This window comes from Microcaecilia unicolor, chromosome 1, assembly GCF_901765095.1.
Source record: "Microcaecilia unicolor chromosome 1, aMicUni1.1, whole genome shotgun sequence".
NCBI classification, from domain to species: Eukaryota; Metazoa; Chordata; class Amphibia; order Gymnophiona; family Siphonopidae; genus Microcaecilia; species Microcaecilia unicolor.
The window spans coordinates 385,544,413-385,562,327 of NC_044031.1; the positions used below are offsets into that span (position 1 = coordinate 385,544,413).

At 45.1% G+C, this 17,915-nt stretch overlaps 1 long non-coding RNA gene across 1 annotated transcript in view; it reads right to left on the minus strand.

Moving 5' to 3' along the window:
- Window positions 1-17,915, minus strand: part of LOC115474888 — a 204,102-nt gene that overhangs the window by 78,341 nt on the left and 107,846 nt on the right. The gene's annotated exons all lie outside the window — the stretch shown is intronic.

A 17,915-nucleotide genomic window follows, 5' to 3' on the forward strand; every position in this document is an offset into this window, starting at 1 on the left:
CGTGCCGTTTAAGGTGAGTCCTTCCTTTTTTCAGTTTTTATCTAGATGGTGGCACCAATTCACCATCGGCATATATTTTGGTAATTAATAGAGTAATTTTTCACTTCACGATGTGTAGTATTACTGACTTATCTGTTCTCTTCTCTGTAACTACAAGTTTGCAAAATGAAAGACTTATCATTATAGCTGTTTGACATCTTTTCATGTTCATTTCGGTACATTTAGAGTACCTGTCTGTATCTTAGCCCTTATTTATGGATATAATGAAGATACTTACCTGTAGCAGCTATTCTCCGAGGACAGCAGGCTGGACATCATCATGCATGGGTCGTCGTCCGCGATGGCCCAGGATCTCCGGAATTTTAAAGAAAACTTTTTTTAAAACTTCTAGAAGCAGCGCGAGGAGCACGGGGACAATGCACCACGCATGCGCGAGTGACTTCCCACCCGCGCACTTCCTTCAGTTATATAACAAGCAAGAAGAAGAGAACACCACCAAAGGGGAGGAGGGAGGGTTGTGATGATGTCCAGCCTGCTGTCCTCGGAGAATACCTGCTACAGGTAAGTATCTTCATTTTCTCCGAAGACAAGCAGGCAGGACATCATCACGTATGGGGTACCCCTAGCACCCAGGCTCACTCAAAACAATGAACAATGGTCAATTGGGCCTCGCAACGGCGAGGACATAACTGAAATTGACCTAAAAACAAACACAACGAAGTGAGAGTGCAGCCTGGAACAGAACAGAAATGGGTCTAGGAGGGTGGAGTTGGATTCTAAACCCCAAACAGATTCTGCAACACCGACTGCCCAAACCGACTGTCGCGTCGGGTATCCTGTTGTAGGCAGTAGTGAGATGAGAATGTGTGGACTGATGACCACGTCGCAGCCTTGCAAATCTCTTCAATAGAAGCTGACTTCAGATGAGCCACTGACGCAGCCGTGGCTCTGACATTATGAGCCGTGACATGGCCCTCCAAAGTCAACCCTGCTTGGGCGTAAGTGAAGGAAATGCAATCTGCTAGCCAACTGGAGATTGTGCGTTTTCCAATGGCAACCCCCATCCTGTTGGGATCAAAAGAAACAAACAACTGGGCGGACTGTCTGTAGGCCTTCGTCCGCTCCACGTAAAAGGCCAATGCTCTCTTACAGTCCAAGGTATGCAACTTGTCCTCACCAGGGCGGGTATGTGGACGGGGAAAAAATGTTGGCAAGTCAATTGACTGGTTCAGATAGAACTCCAAGCACAAAAAAACAGCACAAAGGGCCTTTAAAAACGAAAGGGAACACAATTTTTTCATTTAAAAAAATTCTTTAATAGTGAATTTTGATTGAAGAAAGGCTGGTGGCTGCTGATCTGGTCAGAATTGGAAATGGCACCTAGTTCATCTGAGATACTAGGTACAACTCAAAGACCCAGGAATATATCACACAGAATTTTGGAAAGCATCATCCTTTTGAAAATGGTCTATTGAATCCTCCTTTGTCATTGGTGTGACCCCTGACGCAGGTGCGGTAGCACCGAAACACGGCCAGTGTCGGGTCTTTCTTCAATCAAAATTCACTATTAAAGGATTTTTTTAAATGAAAAAATTGTGTTCCCTTTCGTTTTTAAAGGCCCTTTCTGCTGTTTTTTTGTGCTTGGTCTCTTTTTCTGTACTTGGTTCCCTCTCTTTGTTACATCTCAGATAGAACTCAGACACCACCTTCGGCAAGAACTTAGGATGAGTGCGGAGAACTACCCTGTTATGATGAAATTTAATGTAGGGAGCATGAACTACCAGGGCTTGGAGCTCACTGACTCTACGAGCTGAAGTAACAGCCACCAAAAAAATGACCTTCCATGTCAAGTACTTCAGATGGCAGTAATTCAGTGGCTCAAAAGGAGCTTTCATCAGCTGGGTGAGAATGACATTGAGATCCCATGACACTGGTGGAGGTTTGACAGGGGGCTTTGACAAAAGCAAACCTCTCATGAAGCGAACTAAAGGCTGTCCAGAGATAGGATGACTTTCTACATGGTGATAAGCACTGATTGCACTAAAATGGACCCTTACTGAGTTAGTCTTAAGACCAGACTCTGATAAGTGTAGAAGGTATTCAAGTAGGGTCCATGTAGGACAAGAAAAAAGATCTAAGGCCTTGCTGTCACACCAGACGGCAAACCTCCTCCATGTAAAAGAATAACTTTTTCATGGAATCTTTCCTGGAAGCAAGCAAGACTCGGGAGACACCCTCCGAGAGGCCTAAAGAGGCAACTTCTAAGCTCTCAACATCCAGGCCGTGAGAGCCAGAGACTGGAGATTGGGATGTAGAAGCGACCCCTCGTTCTGAGTGATGAGTGTCGGAAAACAGTCCAATCTCCACGGTTCTTCAGAGGACAAGTCCAGAAAAAGAAGGAACCAGATCTGACAGGGCCAGAAAGGTGCAATCAGAATCATGGTTCCGCGGTCTTGCCTGAGTTTCAGCAGAGTCTTCCCTACTAAAGGTATGGGAGGATACGCATACAGGACAACTATCCCCCAATGAAGAAGAAAGGCATCTGACGCTAGTCTGTCGTGGGCCTGGAGCCTGGAACAGAATCGAGGGACCTTGTGATTCTCCTGAGTGGCAAAAAGATCCACCGAGGGGGTGCCCCACACTTGGAAGATCTTGCAGACAACGTCCATGTTGAGTGACCACTCGTGAGGTTGCATTATCCTGCTCAACCTGTCGGCCAGACTGTTGTTTTCGCCTGCCAGATACGTAGCCTGGAGAAGCATGCTGTGCAGGCACGCCCAAAGCCACATCCTGACGGCTTCCTGACACAGAGGGCGAGATCCGGTGCCCCCTACTTGATAGTGTAATACATTGCAACCTGATTGTCTGTCTGAATGAAGATAACTTGGTTGCACAGCCGATCTCTGAAAGTCTTTAGAGCATTCCAGATCGCTCGCAATTCCAAGAGGTTGATCTGGAGATGCATTTCCTGGAAGGACCAAGCTCCTTGAGTGTGGAGACCATCCACATTAGCTCCCCACCACAGGAGGGATGCATCCGTCGTCAGCACCTTTTGCGGCTGAGGAATTTGGAATGGGCGTCCCAAGGTCAGATTGGAGGAAATGGTCCACCAGTGGAGGGAATTGCAAAATTCGGTGGAAAGATGGATGACATCCTCTAGATCCCCCGCAGCTTGACACCACTGGGAAGCTAGGGTCCACTGAGCCGATCTCATGTGTAGACGTGCCATGGGTGTCACATGAACTGTTGAGGCCATATGCCCAGAAGTCTCAACATCTGCCGAGCTGTGATCTGTTGGGATGCTCGAGCTGAGGACACGAGAGCTAGGAGGTTGTCCGCCCGTGCCTGGGGAAGATAAGCTCGAGACATCTGTGTGTTCAACAGAGCTCCTATGAATTCCAATTTCTGTACGGGAACCAGGTGAGACTTGGGATAGTTTATGACAAACCCCAGTAGTTCGAGGAATTGAATAGTAATCTGCATGATCGTAGAGCTCCTGCCTTCGAGGTGCTCTTCACCAGCCAATCGTCGAGATAGGGGAACACACATACTCCCAGTCTGCGTAGCGATGCTGCAACCACTGCCAAGCACTTTGTGAAGACTCTGGGTGCAGAGGCGAGACCAAAGGGCAGCACGCAGTACTGAAAGTGCTGAGTTCCCAGACGAAATTGAAGGTACTGCCTGTGAGCGGGGAGCACCGAAATGTGAGTGTAGGCGTCCTTTAAGTCCAGAGAGCATACCAATCGTTTTCCTGAATCATGGGAAGAAGGGTGCCCAGGGAAAGCATCCTGAACTTTTCTCGGACCAGATATTTGTTCAGGGCCCTTAGGTCTAGGATGGGACGCATCCCCCCTGTTTTCTTTTCTACAAGGAAGTACCTCGAATAGAATCCCAGCCCTTCTTGCCCGGGTGGAAGAGGCTCGACCGCATTGGCGCTGAGAAGGGCGGAGAGTTCCTCTGCTTGTGGCGGGAACTAAAAGATTGAGCTCCCGGAGGACAATTTGGAGGCCTTGATTTCAGATTAACGGCGTATCCGGACAGGACTATTTGTAGAACCCACCTGTCGGAGGTTATGAGAGGTCACCTTTGGTGAAAAAATATAAGCCTCCCTCCGACAGGAAAATCGTCCGGTACAGACACTTTGATGTCGGCTATGCTGCTCTGGAGCCAGTCAAAAGCTCGTCCCTTGCTTTTGCTGGGGAGCCGGAGGGGTCTGAGGCGCACGCCGCTGACGAGAGCGGGCCTGCTGGGGGCGAGCCTGAACAGGCTGTCAAGAAGCAGGAGTGTACCTACGCCTATTAGAGGAATAGGGAGCACTCCTCCTCCCTCCAAAAAACCTCCTAGAGGAAGAGGTAGTAGCAGAAGGCGTCTGGTGGGCGAGAGAGTCCATAGCATCATGGTGCTTTTTGAGGGAATAAACCATATCCTCAACCTTCTCTCCAAAAAGATTGTCCCCCCGGCAAGGAACATCCGCCATACGGTGCTGGGTCTTCTGATCCAGGTCCGAGACATGCAGCCAGGAGAGTCTGCGCATCACGATACCTTGAGCAGCCGCCCTGGATGCAGCATCAAAAGAATCAAAAGCTCCCCTGGCCAGGAATTTGCAACACGCCTTCTGCTGCCTGACCACATGGTGAAAAGGTTCGGCAAGCTCAGGAGGAAGAGCTTCAACCAAACTGGACAGTTGCTTTATCGAGTTCCGTAATTGGATGCTGGTGTACAGCTGGTTTGAATCTTGGCCGCGAGCATTCCGGCCTGATACATACGCCTCCCAAAAAAATCCAAGGTCCTAGACTCTCTGCCTGAGGGCGCCGAAGCATAGTCCCTAGTACTCTTGCATCTTCTGAGAGCAGAGTCCACCACCATGGAATCGTGAGGAAGTTGGGCCTTCACCATCACAGGCTCACCATAGACTTTGTACTGGGACTCGGACTTCTTGTTGACAACTGAATTAGATAGAGGGCAAGACCAATTCCGCAACATCACTTCCCTGAGTGTATTGTGCAGGGGGGCCATTGCAACCTCTTTTGGCGGAGAAGGATAATCCAGGACCTCGAACATCTCAGCCCTGGGCTCATCCACAGCCTCCATGGGAAAAGGAATGTCCCTAGACATTTCCCGTACAAAAGGTGAAAAGGAGAGACACTCAGGTGGAGATTGTCTAACCTCAATAGGCGGAGTGGGATCAGATGGAAGCCCCTGAAAATCTTCCTCCGAAAAATATCTAGGGTCTTCTTCCTCACTCCATGAGTGCTCCTGTTCGGTGTCGGACAATAGCTCTCGAAGAGCAGCCCGAACCCGATCCTGCCTCGACCTCGAGGATCAATGTCCTCGTGAAGGGCGTCGAGATGTGGACCCTTGCCTGGACTCCGGTGAAGCTTCCTCCACCGATGTCGAACGACAGTCCACCCAGGTGGCAACCGGCTCAGGCACCGCAAGCAGTACCGAGGGCGGGGACCTCCGCGCAGGAGATGGGGCAGATGCCATCTCAGCAGTAGGTACCAGAGGCGCAAGCACCTGCAGTACTGAGGCAGAAGGACACATCATCCCCTCCAGAAGACCTGGAAGCATGGCCCGGAGACACTCATCGAGGGATGCCATCGGAACAAACTGTGGGATCGGTACGGGAGTTGGTGGTAGAATCAGATGAGGTTCGAGAGCCGGTACCTGGCTGCCAGACAACAGACGCGTCGGCACCTCCTGAATGGAAGGCGAGCGATCCTCCCGGCGCCGACACTTCTCGGGTGCAGACTCCCTCGGCTCCCTAGAGCTCTCAGTACTGTGACGGAAAGGAGATCAATGGCAATGCTTCTTAGCCTTCGCCCGACACCCGTCATCGACACTCCTCAGTACCGATGACGACGTGGAATCCTCACGCCTCCGCGGGGCCAAGTCCGACTCAGGGCGGTCCCGGGGGACCTGCATAGCAGTAGGCCTGGAGACGGGTGGAGACCCGCTCGATGCCTCGCTGCTCCCAGCTGTAATAGGTCTTTCAGCAGCCATTACCTGGACTCTCGATGCTGCTTATCTCGACGCCGATGTCGAAGGACCAGACCGATCTGGAAAAATCTTCTCACGCTGAGCCTCTCGAGCTACCTGGGTCCTCTTTTTCATTAATTTGCAAAGCTTACACAAAGCTGGCAAATGGTCAGGCCCGAGGCACTGGAGACACCAGGCGTGAGGATCGGTCGAAAAGCCATGCAACTGGGCGGTCTAAAGACGGCCGCGACCGGAGGAGAAAGGAAACTTAAAAACGGGAGGGAAAAACAAAGAAAAATAAGGTTCTCTTTTTTTTTTAAGTTTGAATGAGGAGAAAAAAGGTAGCAAAAAGCCACAACCAGAGCGCGTAAACGCGACGAAAAAACATCTGCTGGGCCACAAAAACATGAGGAGCGGCAGAAAAACAACCCCTCCAAGAAGCGGAAAAAAGGAAACTGAGGGAAGCACGCGGGCGTCAAGTCACTTGCGCATGCGCTGTGCATTGTCCCCACACCGGTCGCGCTGCTTCTAGAAGCTTTAAAAATTTTTCTTTAAAATTCCGGAGCTCCTGGGCCATCGCGGACGACGACCCATGTGTGATGATGTCCAGCCTGCTTGTCCTCGGAGAAAAATAATGTCATCAGGATCTTATTAATACTATCTTTTCTCTGTTCTTTATTTTAGATGGCAACATAAATAGCTTTGTCTTTACTATGAGCTAGTGACGTCATCTTGTTTTATATTTGCTCAGTATTGCATATATATTTTTTTATATCTACTCGGTGTTCTGAATATATTTTCTCATACTTCTTATTTTTTAATACTTTTGGAATTCCTTGGTTGTTACGGCACAAGTTGTAGCTTTTTTATGCTTTTAATATTAGCGTGGTTTTTATTGGACTTTGACCTTTGGACTACGTATACATTTTTTTCAGCAATACTTTCATGCCTTATCTCACATTGTACATTTAGGGTAAGTAAAGTGAGTTTCTGGTTCTGTAACCCTGATGTCGGCAACTGATGCTTTCTTGCAGTTTTCATAATTCACCTACTCGAGGTTTCATTTATACTTTTAGCAGTAGTCTTTCAGTACATTTGTTCCAGTCATTAGCACAAATACTATTTTGTGCACCACACTTTTTTCTTTACGATATGGAGTTTTTAATAATTTTCTTTGTTGATTTATTTTTTTGTTGATTTATATTTTCTCTGCAATTCAGGTCGTTCCTCATTTGTAGGAATACGACCCATGGTGGGGGGGGGTTTTCCCCGACTTCGGTGAAGTAAGTTGAATTTCTAAACATAACGTCTTTTTACATTTTAGACGTGCCATTTGTCATGCTGTATTTATTTTATTTTCGTTTTTGTTTTTACCTGTTTTTGACATGTTGCACCAACTGTTGGAATATACAACATTTTTTTTACAAGCATCTTATAATACAGTTCATTCAATAGGTATGTGTCCTATTTGTATTACCTGTCATATACTTATAAAATTTGTTGGACCTTTTTTAGTCTAAGCTTGTTTTTTTATGTATGTAATAGAGACGCTTTGATTTTCATGTTGACCTATATGCTGTTCAATTGATTCATCTATTATTCAGGTTTAAATATATTACCTTATGGTATTTTGTATATGTCGGATACCTGCTAATTATGTCTTTATTGTTCATTTCTATATAGTTACGCAACTTTACCAATTTTATACATAAGGTTTTTGTACACATGGAGTTGTTTGGATATTCATTATATCAGTCTACATAGGATTTTTGTCCACATAGAGTTGTTTTGATATTTATTATATCAGTCTACAATAAGATACATTTACCAACATATACTTTTACATTTTTATCATTCAAATATATTATTTTGGTTGATGTGTCTTAATAATTATTTATTATTATTGAATATATATAGACTTATTTGCTTTTGTGTGTGTGTATATATATATATATATATATAATTATTTTTTTCTTTTTTCTTGATATAGTATATTGTGGGTATGTTTAGTATTTTATGTTCTGTATCATGGCTCTTTCAGCTGTTATGACCAGTTTTTATATCAATTTTTTTAAATCAACTGTTTATAATTGTTACTTTATTTGTTTTATTATTTTAAAGCCTGCTGGGCGAAACACGGCCTGTGTCGGGCAATATTCTTTCACTTAACACCACTAATAAAGTTTATGTATATCTACTACTGATCTGCTTTTCTGTTTTCCATGTTGGAGTTTGAGGACAGTCTGCCTTGTTGTTTCTTAAGATCCCTAAACAGTACAATACATTTTATGCTGCATATCCTAGAAATAAGCAGTGGATTCCCAAGTCCATCTTAATAATGGCTTATGGACTTTTCTTTTAGGAAGATATCCAAACCTTTTTTTAAACCCGCTAAGCTAAATGCTTTTACCACATTCTCTGGCAACGAATTCCAGAGTTTAATTACATGTTGAGAAAAGAAATATTTTCTCCAATTTGTTTTAAATTTACTACTTTGTAGCTTCACTGCATGCCTCCTAGTCCTAGTATATTTGAAAACAGTAAACAAGCGATTTACCTCTATTTGTTCCACTCTACTCATTTTATAGAACTCTATCGTATCTCCCCTCAGCCCTCTTTTCTACAAGCAGAAGAGCCCTAGCTGCTTTAGCTTTTCCTCATAGGGAAGTCGACCCATCCCTTTTATCATTTTCATCACACTTCTATGTACCTTTTCTAATTCCACTAGATCTTTTTTGCGATGCAGTGACCAGAATTGCACACAGTATTCGAGGTGTAATCAAACCATGGAGCGATCCAAAAGCACTATAACATCCTCATTTTTGTTTTCCATTCCTGTCCTAATAATACCTAACATTCTATTTACTTTCTTAGTCACCACTGCACACTGAGCAGAGGGTTTCAACTTATCATCAACGATGACATCTAGATCTCTTTTCCTGGTCAATGACTCCTAATGTGGAACCTTGCATCACTATAGTTCGGGTTCCTCTTTCACACGTGCATCACTTTGCACTTGCTCACATTAAATGTCTTCTGCCATTTAGATGCGCAGTCTCCCAGTCTCGTAAGGTTCTCGTAATTTTTCACAATTCTCTTGTCATTTAACAACTTTGAATAACTTTGTGTCGTCAGCATCTCTAGATCATCTCTCTATATAAAAGGCAACACCAACGTTCTATGAAGCCTCCAGCCGGAAGTGTGAAGGGGGCGAGATATCCGGTTTCCCTATGAGTGTCTGCCCCGCCCTCTCTGTAACACAGTCAGTGAAGGAAAACAGCAGAACTCGAAATCAAATCGCTGGCTCTGTAACAGTGAAGGACTCAGAGGGGGGAGGGGAGAGAGGCCAGAGGGCAGGGACACACACACTCCCACATGCACACAGAAGAAAACATTGCTAGCCGCCGTTTCATTTGCATCAGAAACTGGGCTTTTTTACTAGTTTATAAATATGTTAAAAAGCAATGGTCCCAGCATAGAGCCCTGGGGAACCCCATTATCTACCCTTCTCCATTGAGAATACTGACCATTTAACCCTACTCTCTGTTTTCTATCTTTTAACCAGTTTTTAATCCACAGTAGAACACTACCTCCTATCCCATAATTCTCCAATTTCCTCTGGAGTCTTTCATGAGGTACTTTGTCAAATGCCTTTTGAAAATCCAGATACACAATATCTACCGGCTCACCTTTATCCACATGTTCGTTCACCCCTTCAAAGAAAAGTAGTAGATGGGTGAGGCAAGATTTCCCTTCACTAAATTCATGTTGGCTTTGTCTCATTAATTCGTGCTTTTGAATATACCCTTTAATTTTGTTCTTTATAATAGTCTCTACCATTTTGTCTGGCACCTCTGGAGCCTTTACGTTTAACAATTTTTTATTGATGGTACAATACATATAACATTTCAAAACCTTCATGTACACTCCTTCCAGTCAAAAGAACATAGACTGGTCTATAACTAGAAATACAGTACTTCATCAACTGTTTTTTTTTAACATAATCTCCCCTCCCTCCCTTATTCTAGAACAGTACCCTGATACAACAACCAGGACCATACAAAACCATACTCCATGTACCTCTTTAATGCTTGGACCATCTTCCCTCCCCTCCCAACCTCCCCCACCCATCTCCCCATCTAGGTTAACTACTCATATCCTCCTTCTCCTCTATATTCCCCTCTTTCCTTCCCACCCCACCCCCCATTACCATACTTACCCACCTTCTAATTCTGCATGCTTACCCATACCATACTACTCCTTGCTCCCTGTATTGCCCCATGGTAATCTATTCAAGACTTGGCTGCGAGCTCTTGGGGATACTTTATTAAGATACTGCTTCCAGACGGCAAGAAATCTCCCCTGCCTTTTTGGCAGGTTCTCGCCCCCCTGGATTCCCATAACATGAACTGGTGGAGCTTATTCCTCCAATACCAATAGGAGGGAGGCATGTCTGACACCCAGTGATTAAGAATACACTTCTTCCCCACTATACAAAACTTACTTAAAAGCATTTGTTCTCCCCGTGTACCTACTCCCCATTGCCCCACAACACTAAACATCATTCTTTCAAAGGTAAGGTTGACCGGACATCCTAGCACCACACTAAGAAATTGCACTAGACTCTGCCAGAATGATTTGACATGCCTGCACTGCCACATGCAGTGTATAAATGTTGCTCCCTCCTGTTTACATTTTTGGCATTTATCAGTGTCCACTACCCCTGCATAAAATGCCCTTTTCTGGGAGAAATATGCTCTGTGTACCACCCTGAATTGGCATTCCTGGAGTTCCGCACTGTGTACGACCGTTGATACCCCCACCAGTGACCTCCTTATGAGTGCCTCAGGTATTGGTTTCTGCATGTCTTGACTCCATCGCTCTGCTACCTGTTACCTTCCTCACTGGCTGCCCTTTCTCCAATTCCTTACAGAACCAGGAAACTGATTGATACTTGCCCCACGGCATCGCCCTCTAAGAAATCTCTCAACTGTCTTCCAAAGCTTGGTGATAGGCCTGCCTGCGGGAGACTCTGAACATAGTGAGACAGTTGGTGATACGCCAAGACCCCCATCTGTCCTCCCGAACAGATATTCATAAAATTACTCGCCGAAATCAATGTGCCGTCCCCTCCTGAATAAGACTTTCTATCAATGTTACTCCCTGTTCTTTGAGCCTACGGTATATCATATTTTCTCTGCCGGGCAAAAAGTCATTGTTACCTTGTAATGGTAGCAATACACTATGAGACGGGTCTTGCCCCCATCTTGATAGCAACTCCCTCCACACTTGCCATAAGGGCCTCAGGAGCACACTCTGTTTAACCCTTTCAGGCATCTGTTTCCATTTTACATGCAACAAATAGTTCACATGCCACAGATAAAAATATGCCCTTTCCATAACCATATCTGTATAGGTGTTAGTACCTAGAATCCAATCTCTTAGATGACACAGCAGGCATGCTTGATTGTATTTATGCATATCTGGCAGCACCAAGCCTCCCTGTCTCTGGGCCCCTACTAGATGTTGCCATTTCATCTTAGGTTTCTTTCCCACCCAGCAAAATGTCACTACCATTCTTCTGAACGTTACCAAATCCTTCTTCAACAGCCTGATTTGGAAGGACTTGTAATATATAGAGCCATCTTGGGAAAATTATCATACGGTATATATGGATTCTACCTGTCAGAGACAGTGGAAGTGAGGACCACTTTAACGGTCCTTTGTATCCTTTAACAACTGTGTGATATTCAGATCATATAGCTTACCTGTAGCCATCGTTAATCTAGTGCCCAAATACCTAAAGAACCCGTTCGCCCACCGGAGTGGAAAATTGTCCCCCCATTCGCCTTTGAGCTCCTCCATACTAACACTTCTGATTTCATAAAATTGAGTTTGAAGCCAGAGAAGTCCCCATATTCCTTAAGACATTCCATAAGATGTGGTAATGACTGGCGGGGTTGCGTTAACAATACTAATAGATTGTCCGCAAAGGCCGCTGTTTTGAAAATTACCTCCCCGATTTGGACCCCTCTTATGTCTGCATCACCCTGAATCTCTCTCAAGAAGGGATACAGGGCAAGGACAAAGAGAAGCGGTGATAGTGGACATCCCTGCCTCGTTCCTCTCTGGATCGGGAACAGAAACCATTCTGATAGATGTCCATTGGCATAAACTCGTGCCTTGGGTTCAGTATATAATACTTTTACCGCCTGTGCAAATAACCCAGTGATACCATAGGCCTGCAGTACCCCAAAGAGAAAACTCCAGTCCACTCTGTCAAACGCCTTTTCGGCATCAGAGCTTATTAACAGAGCAGAGGCCCGCTCCATCCTTACCCTCTCAAGCGCCGCCCATATGCGTCTCATATTCTTTGCTATCACCCTGCCACAGGTGAATCCCACCTGTGGTTCTATTACCAGGGATGGGAGAAACCTCTATAGCCTATTTGCCAGTATTTTAGCCAAAAAGTTTGTGTCCACATTTAATAGTGAAATTGGTCTATAAGAATCAGGGCGGTCCGCTGGTTTACCCGGTTTCTGCAAAACACTAATCTGAGCCCTATTTAAATGGGCAGGCAGACAGCCTCGCTGGAGGGAAACAAATACCATTGTAAGCACTTGGCTAATTTCTGTACCTAAGATTTTATAAAATTCAGATCTCATCCCATCTGGCCCTGGCGCCTTATTCAGCTTACTTTGCTTGATCACCCATTCTACCTCCTCTACAGCGATTGGCGCTTTCAGTATTCCCAGCTCCGCCTCTGACACACGAGGTAACTCAATACTAGCAAGAAATGTATCACTCTGCATCACAAGCTCCTCTTGTGGCGTATAAAAGTTTTTAAAGAACTTTGCTAATATTGCATTTATCCCTGTATCAGTGTGGATCCGTTCCCCCGTCTCATCTATCAATGTAAGTATTTTCCTAGCACCTGATTTCTGATTGACCAACCTAGCCAGGAGCCGCCCACTTTTGTTTGCGAACCTATATAATTGATATTTATAATACGCAAACCTATATAATTGATATTTATAATACATAGTCGATTTCTGTGCTCTTTCCTGCAATAGCTCGTTTAAGGCCTGCTGCGTCTCTCTGGAGCCTTTTTTAAAAATCAGCGTTACATTGGCCACCCTCCAATCTTCCGGGACCATGCTTGATTTTAAAGATAAATTACATATTACTAACAATAGTTCTGCAAGTTCATTTTTCAATTCTATCGGTACTCTGGGATGAATACCATCTGGTCAGGTGATTTGCTACTCTTCAATTTGTCAAATTGCGCCATTACATCCTCCAGAGGTTTATAGAGATTTCATTCAGTTTCTCTGACTTGTTAGCTTTGAATAGCATTTCTTTTTTTTTTTTTAGTTTTTTTATTTATAGTTTTTCCATAACCATATAACATCAACATTAAACATTTACCTTTCACAAATTAGATAACTTTTGGAATGGATTGCTTTTTACAGTTCCATGTCTCTTCAGCTATTAACATCATTATGCTAATCTCCATCTCCCACCCTCCCCTCTCCCCTTCTACCCCCCCCCCTTCTTTCCTTGTTAGCAGTCTCTATGTCCTTGTATGTTCACTGATGATGCCGACCAAGTGAGATATGAATCCCATATCTTCTGGTGTTGGGCCATTCGTCCTTTATTCATCGCTGTGAGCTTGGACATCAGTTGTATGTATTTCAGTTTTTCCTGTACCACTAAAATGTCAGGTAGGCTAGGTTTTTTCCAGGACGCCGCCAGCACTAGTTTACCTGCCACAAACACTTGTGTGGCAAACTGATGCACATGTATTTGGATTGCCGGCGGTTTGAAGTGGAGTAGGCAACATTCTGCCTTCAGCTGGTAGTGTGCGGCAGTCACTAAGTTTAAATAGTCCACAATTGCCTTCCAGTATCTCTGTGCGTGTACACATGACCACCATATACAGTGGTGGAAATAAGTATTTGATCCCTTGCTGATTTTGTAAGTTTGCCCACTGACAAAGACATGAGCAGCCCATAATTGAAGGGTAGGTTATTGGTAACAGTGAGAGATAGCACATCACAAATTAAATCCGGAAAATCACATTGTGGAAAGTATATGAATTTATTTGCATTCTGCAGAGGGAAATAAGTATTTAATCCCTCTGGCAAACAAGACCTAATACTTGGTGGCAAAACCCTTGTTGGCAAGCACAGCGGTCAGACGTCTTCTGTAGTTGATGATGAGGTTTGCACACATGTCAGGAGGAATTTTGGTCCACTCCTCTTTGCAGATCATCTCTAAATCATTAAGAGTTCTGGGCTGTCGCTTGGCAACTCGCAGCTTCAGCTCCCTCCATAAGTTTTCAATGGGATTAAGGTCTGGTGACTGGCTAGGCCACTCCATGACCCTAATGTGCTTCTTCCTGAGCCACTCCTTTGTTGCCTTGGCTGTATGTTTTGGGTCATTGTCGTGCTGGAAGACCCAGCCACGACCCATTTTTAAGGCCCTGGCGGAGGGAAGGAGGTTGTCACTCAGAATTGTACGGTACATGGCCCCATCCATTCTCCCATTGATGCGGTGAAGTAGTCCTGTGCCCTTAGCAGAGAAACACCCCCAAAACATAACATTTCCACCTCCATGCTTGACAGTGGGGACGGTGTTCTTTGGGTCATAGGCAGCATTTCTCTTCCTCCAAACACGGCGAGTTGAGTTCATGCCAAAGAGCTCAATTTTTGTCTCATCTGACCACAGCACCTTCTCCCAATCACTCTCGGCATCATCCAGGTGTTCACTGGCAAACTTCAGACGGGCCGTCACATGTGCCTTCCGGAGCAGGGGGACCTTGCGGGCACTGCAGGATCGCAATCCGTTATGTCGTAATGTGTTACCAATGGTTTTCGTGGTGACAGTGGTCCCAGCTGCCTTGAGATCATTGACAAGTTCCCCCCTTGTAGTTGTAGGCTGATTTCTAACCTTCCTCATGATCAAGGATACCCCACGAGGTGAGATTTTGCGTGGAGCCCCAGATCTTTGTCGATTGACAGTCATTTTGTACTTCTTCCATTTTCTTACTATGGCACCAACAGTTGTCTCCTTCTCGCCCAGCGTCTTACTGATGGTTTTGTAGCCCATTCCAGCCTTGTGCAGGTGTATGATCTTGTCCCTGACATCCTTAGACAGCTCCTTGCTCTTGGCCATTTTGTAGAGGTTAGAGTCTGACTGATTCACTGAGTCTGTGGACAGGTGTCTTTCATACAGGTGACCATTGCCGACAGCTGTCTGTCATGCAGGTAACGAGTTGATTTGGAGCATCTACCTGGTCTGTAGGGGCCAGATCTCTTACTGGTTGGTGGGGGATCAAATACTTATTTCCCTCTGCAGAATGCAAATAAATTCATATACTTTCCACAATGTGATTTTCTGGATTTAATTTGTGATGTGCTATCTCTCACTGTTACCAATAACCTACCCTTCAATTATGGGCTGCTCATGTCTTTGTCAGTGGGCAAACTTACAAAATCAGCAAGGGATCAAATACTTATTTCCACCACTGTATGATACATATCGCCCTCACATCCACATTCCCGCCAGCATTGGGAGGAGCCCGACCCAAACATCTTGACCAAGCGCCTTGGGGTGTGGTACCAACCATATAGTATCTTATGCCCATTCTCTACCATAGCGCTAGAGACCGATACTCTAAGTAGAGATTTGAGCGCCCTTTTCCATTGTGCTGAGTCATATGTGGTCCCCATTGCCATCTCCCATTTTTGTGTATAATGTTCTACTGGGTTTTCTCGGGCCAAGAGGGCTTTATATATTCTGGATATACCTCCCTTGTTCCCCCCACTTGTCATTCCTTTTTCCAGTTGTGTCTCAGTCAACTCAAGTTCTTCTCTCGCTTTGCATTTAATAAAGTTCTGTACCTGGTGGTAATGAAAGGCCTGTATGGGGGAAAGCCCATGTTCCTGGCACAACTGCGAATATGAGGGGATCTCGCCTTCTTCACACATTTGTCCTAGTTCATAAAGTCCCATATCCTCCCAGTCCTTATACACAGTGTCTAAAGTTCCTGGGCCAAATTGAGGGGCGTATCTGAGATATGTATGTTTGAAGTATATACGTTCGGGGAAAATTGTTCTCTAATCTTATACCAGATTTTTAATGGCCCCTGCAGAAGAGGGGGACTTCTCTTAATCAGGCCTCGTAAAGTGTGTTTTGGTAACCATGGTATTGCCCTAAGGGGGTATGGCTCCAGCCAACTTTGTTCTATGTCCGTCCAAATTTTCCCTGAGTTCTGGAACCAAATTGCTAAGATTCGTAGGTGGGCTGCAATGTGGTACTCTTGGAATGATGGAACCCCCATGCCCCCCGCTCTCGGAATTGGTACATCGTTTCTCGCCTTACCCGGGGTGGTCTTTTCTTCCAGATAAATGAGAACACTCTGCCCTGTAAACCCCGGAAGAAGATATCTGGTATTTCGATTGGAAGGGCCGTGAATAGATACAGCAATTTTGGGAGTATTATCATCTTTATTGCATTGATTCTGCCCACCCAAGATAGTGTCAGTCCCTCCCAGCGTTCTAGTTCCCGGAAGAGTTCCCGCACCTTACCCGGAAAGTTATATTCAGATATTTCTTCCACCTGGCGTGGTATATTGACCCCAAGATATCTGACATACTTATTAGCCCATCTATATGGAAATTGTTTTCTCAATATATCTAGAGAGGTTTTAGGTAGATTTATATCAAGCGCCTCAGATTTTTCGAAATTAATCTTGAAGCCTGATAATGCTCCATATGCTTGTATTTCATCCTCCAGAGCTGGGAAGGCAGCCAGGGGATCCTTCAATAGAAGCAAGATGTCATCTGCAAAGAGTAGTATCTTTGTTTCAACACCCCCTCCTATGAGGCCTCTTATTCCCTGGTGTGCTCATATCCTGATTGCCAATGGTTCCATTACTAGGGCGAACAGCAGGGGCGATAATGCGCACCCCTGTCTGGTGCCTCTATATAAGGGAAAAGGGCTGGTCAATGTACCATTAACCCTCACAGCTGCACTGGGAGCCTTATATATTAGATGCAGCCATTCCGCAAAACGCCCTCCCACACCAGCCTCTTCTAGTACTGCAAAGAGAAACGGCCAGCTGACCCGGTCGGAGGCCTTCTCCGCGTCTAATGATAGTACACATAAAGGTGATTGGAGTGCTTGGGCCCCTTGGATGACCTGCAGGGTCCTTCTAATGTTATCAAATGTCTGTCGTTCGTGAACAAAACCTGCTTGGTCTTCATGTATAAGCTGTGGGAGATATTTCTGTAGCCTAGTGGCCATAATTTTGGAAAATATTTTATAATCTACTCCTAACAGTGAGATGGGTCTGTAGGAGCTGCACAACTGGGGGTCTTTGCCTTGTTTATGGAGGACCGTAATCGTAGCCAAATTCCATGTTGGTGGGAGGCCCGTGGTCTCATCCAGTGAGTTAAACACCCGTATCAATAGGGGGGCCAATTGTTTTCGAAACGTTTTATAAAATTTGTTCGTGAACCCGTCTGGCCCCGGAGCTTTATGCATAGATAACCCATTGATCGTTTGTTCTACCTCTTCTTGTGTTATGGGTTTCCCTAGTGTTTGATTTGCCGTGTCTGGAAGCCATGGGAGGTCCACACTCGCTAGATAGGCCCTGATTTCTTTTATTTCGCTGCTCCCCTCAGTGCTATATAAGTGCTTATAGTATCTACTAAAAGCTGATTCTAGAAATTCTGGTTCAGCATGTATCGTTCCCCCTGCATCTCTAAGGCCACCTATCATATTTCTGCTAGTGTGTTGTGCTAGTTTATGAGCCAGTAGTCTACTAGGTTTATTCCCGAATTCAAAATATAGTTGACGTACCCGTTGTAATTTTTCTGCCAAATCTGCTAGCTCTAGATCATGTATTTGTGTGCGAATGTTATGTGCCT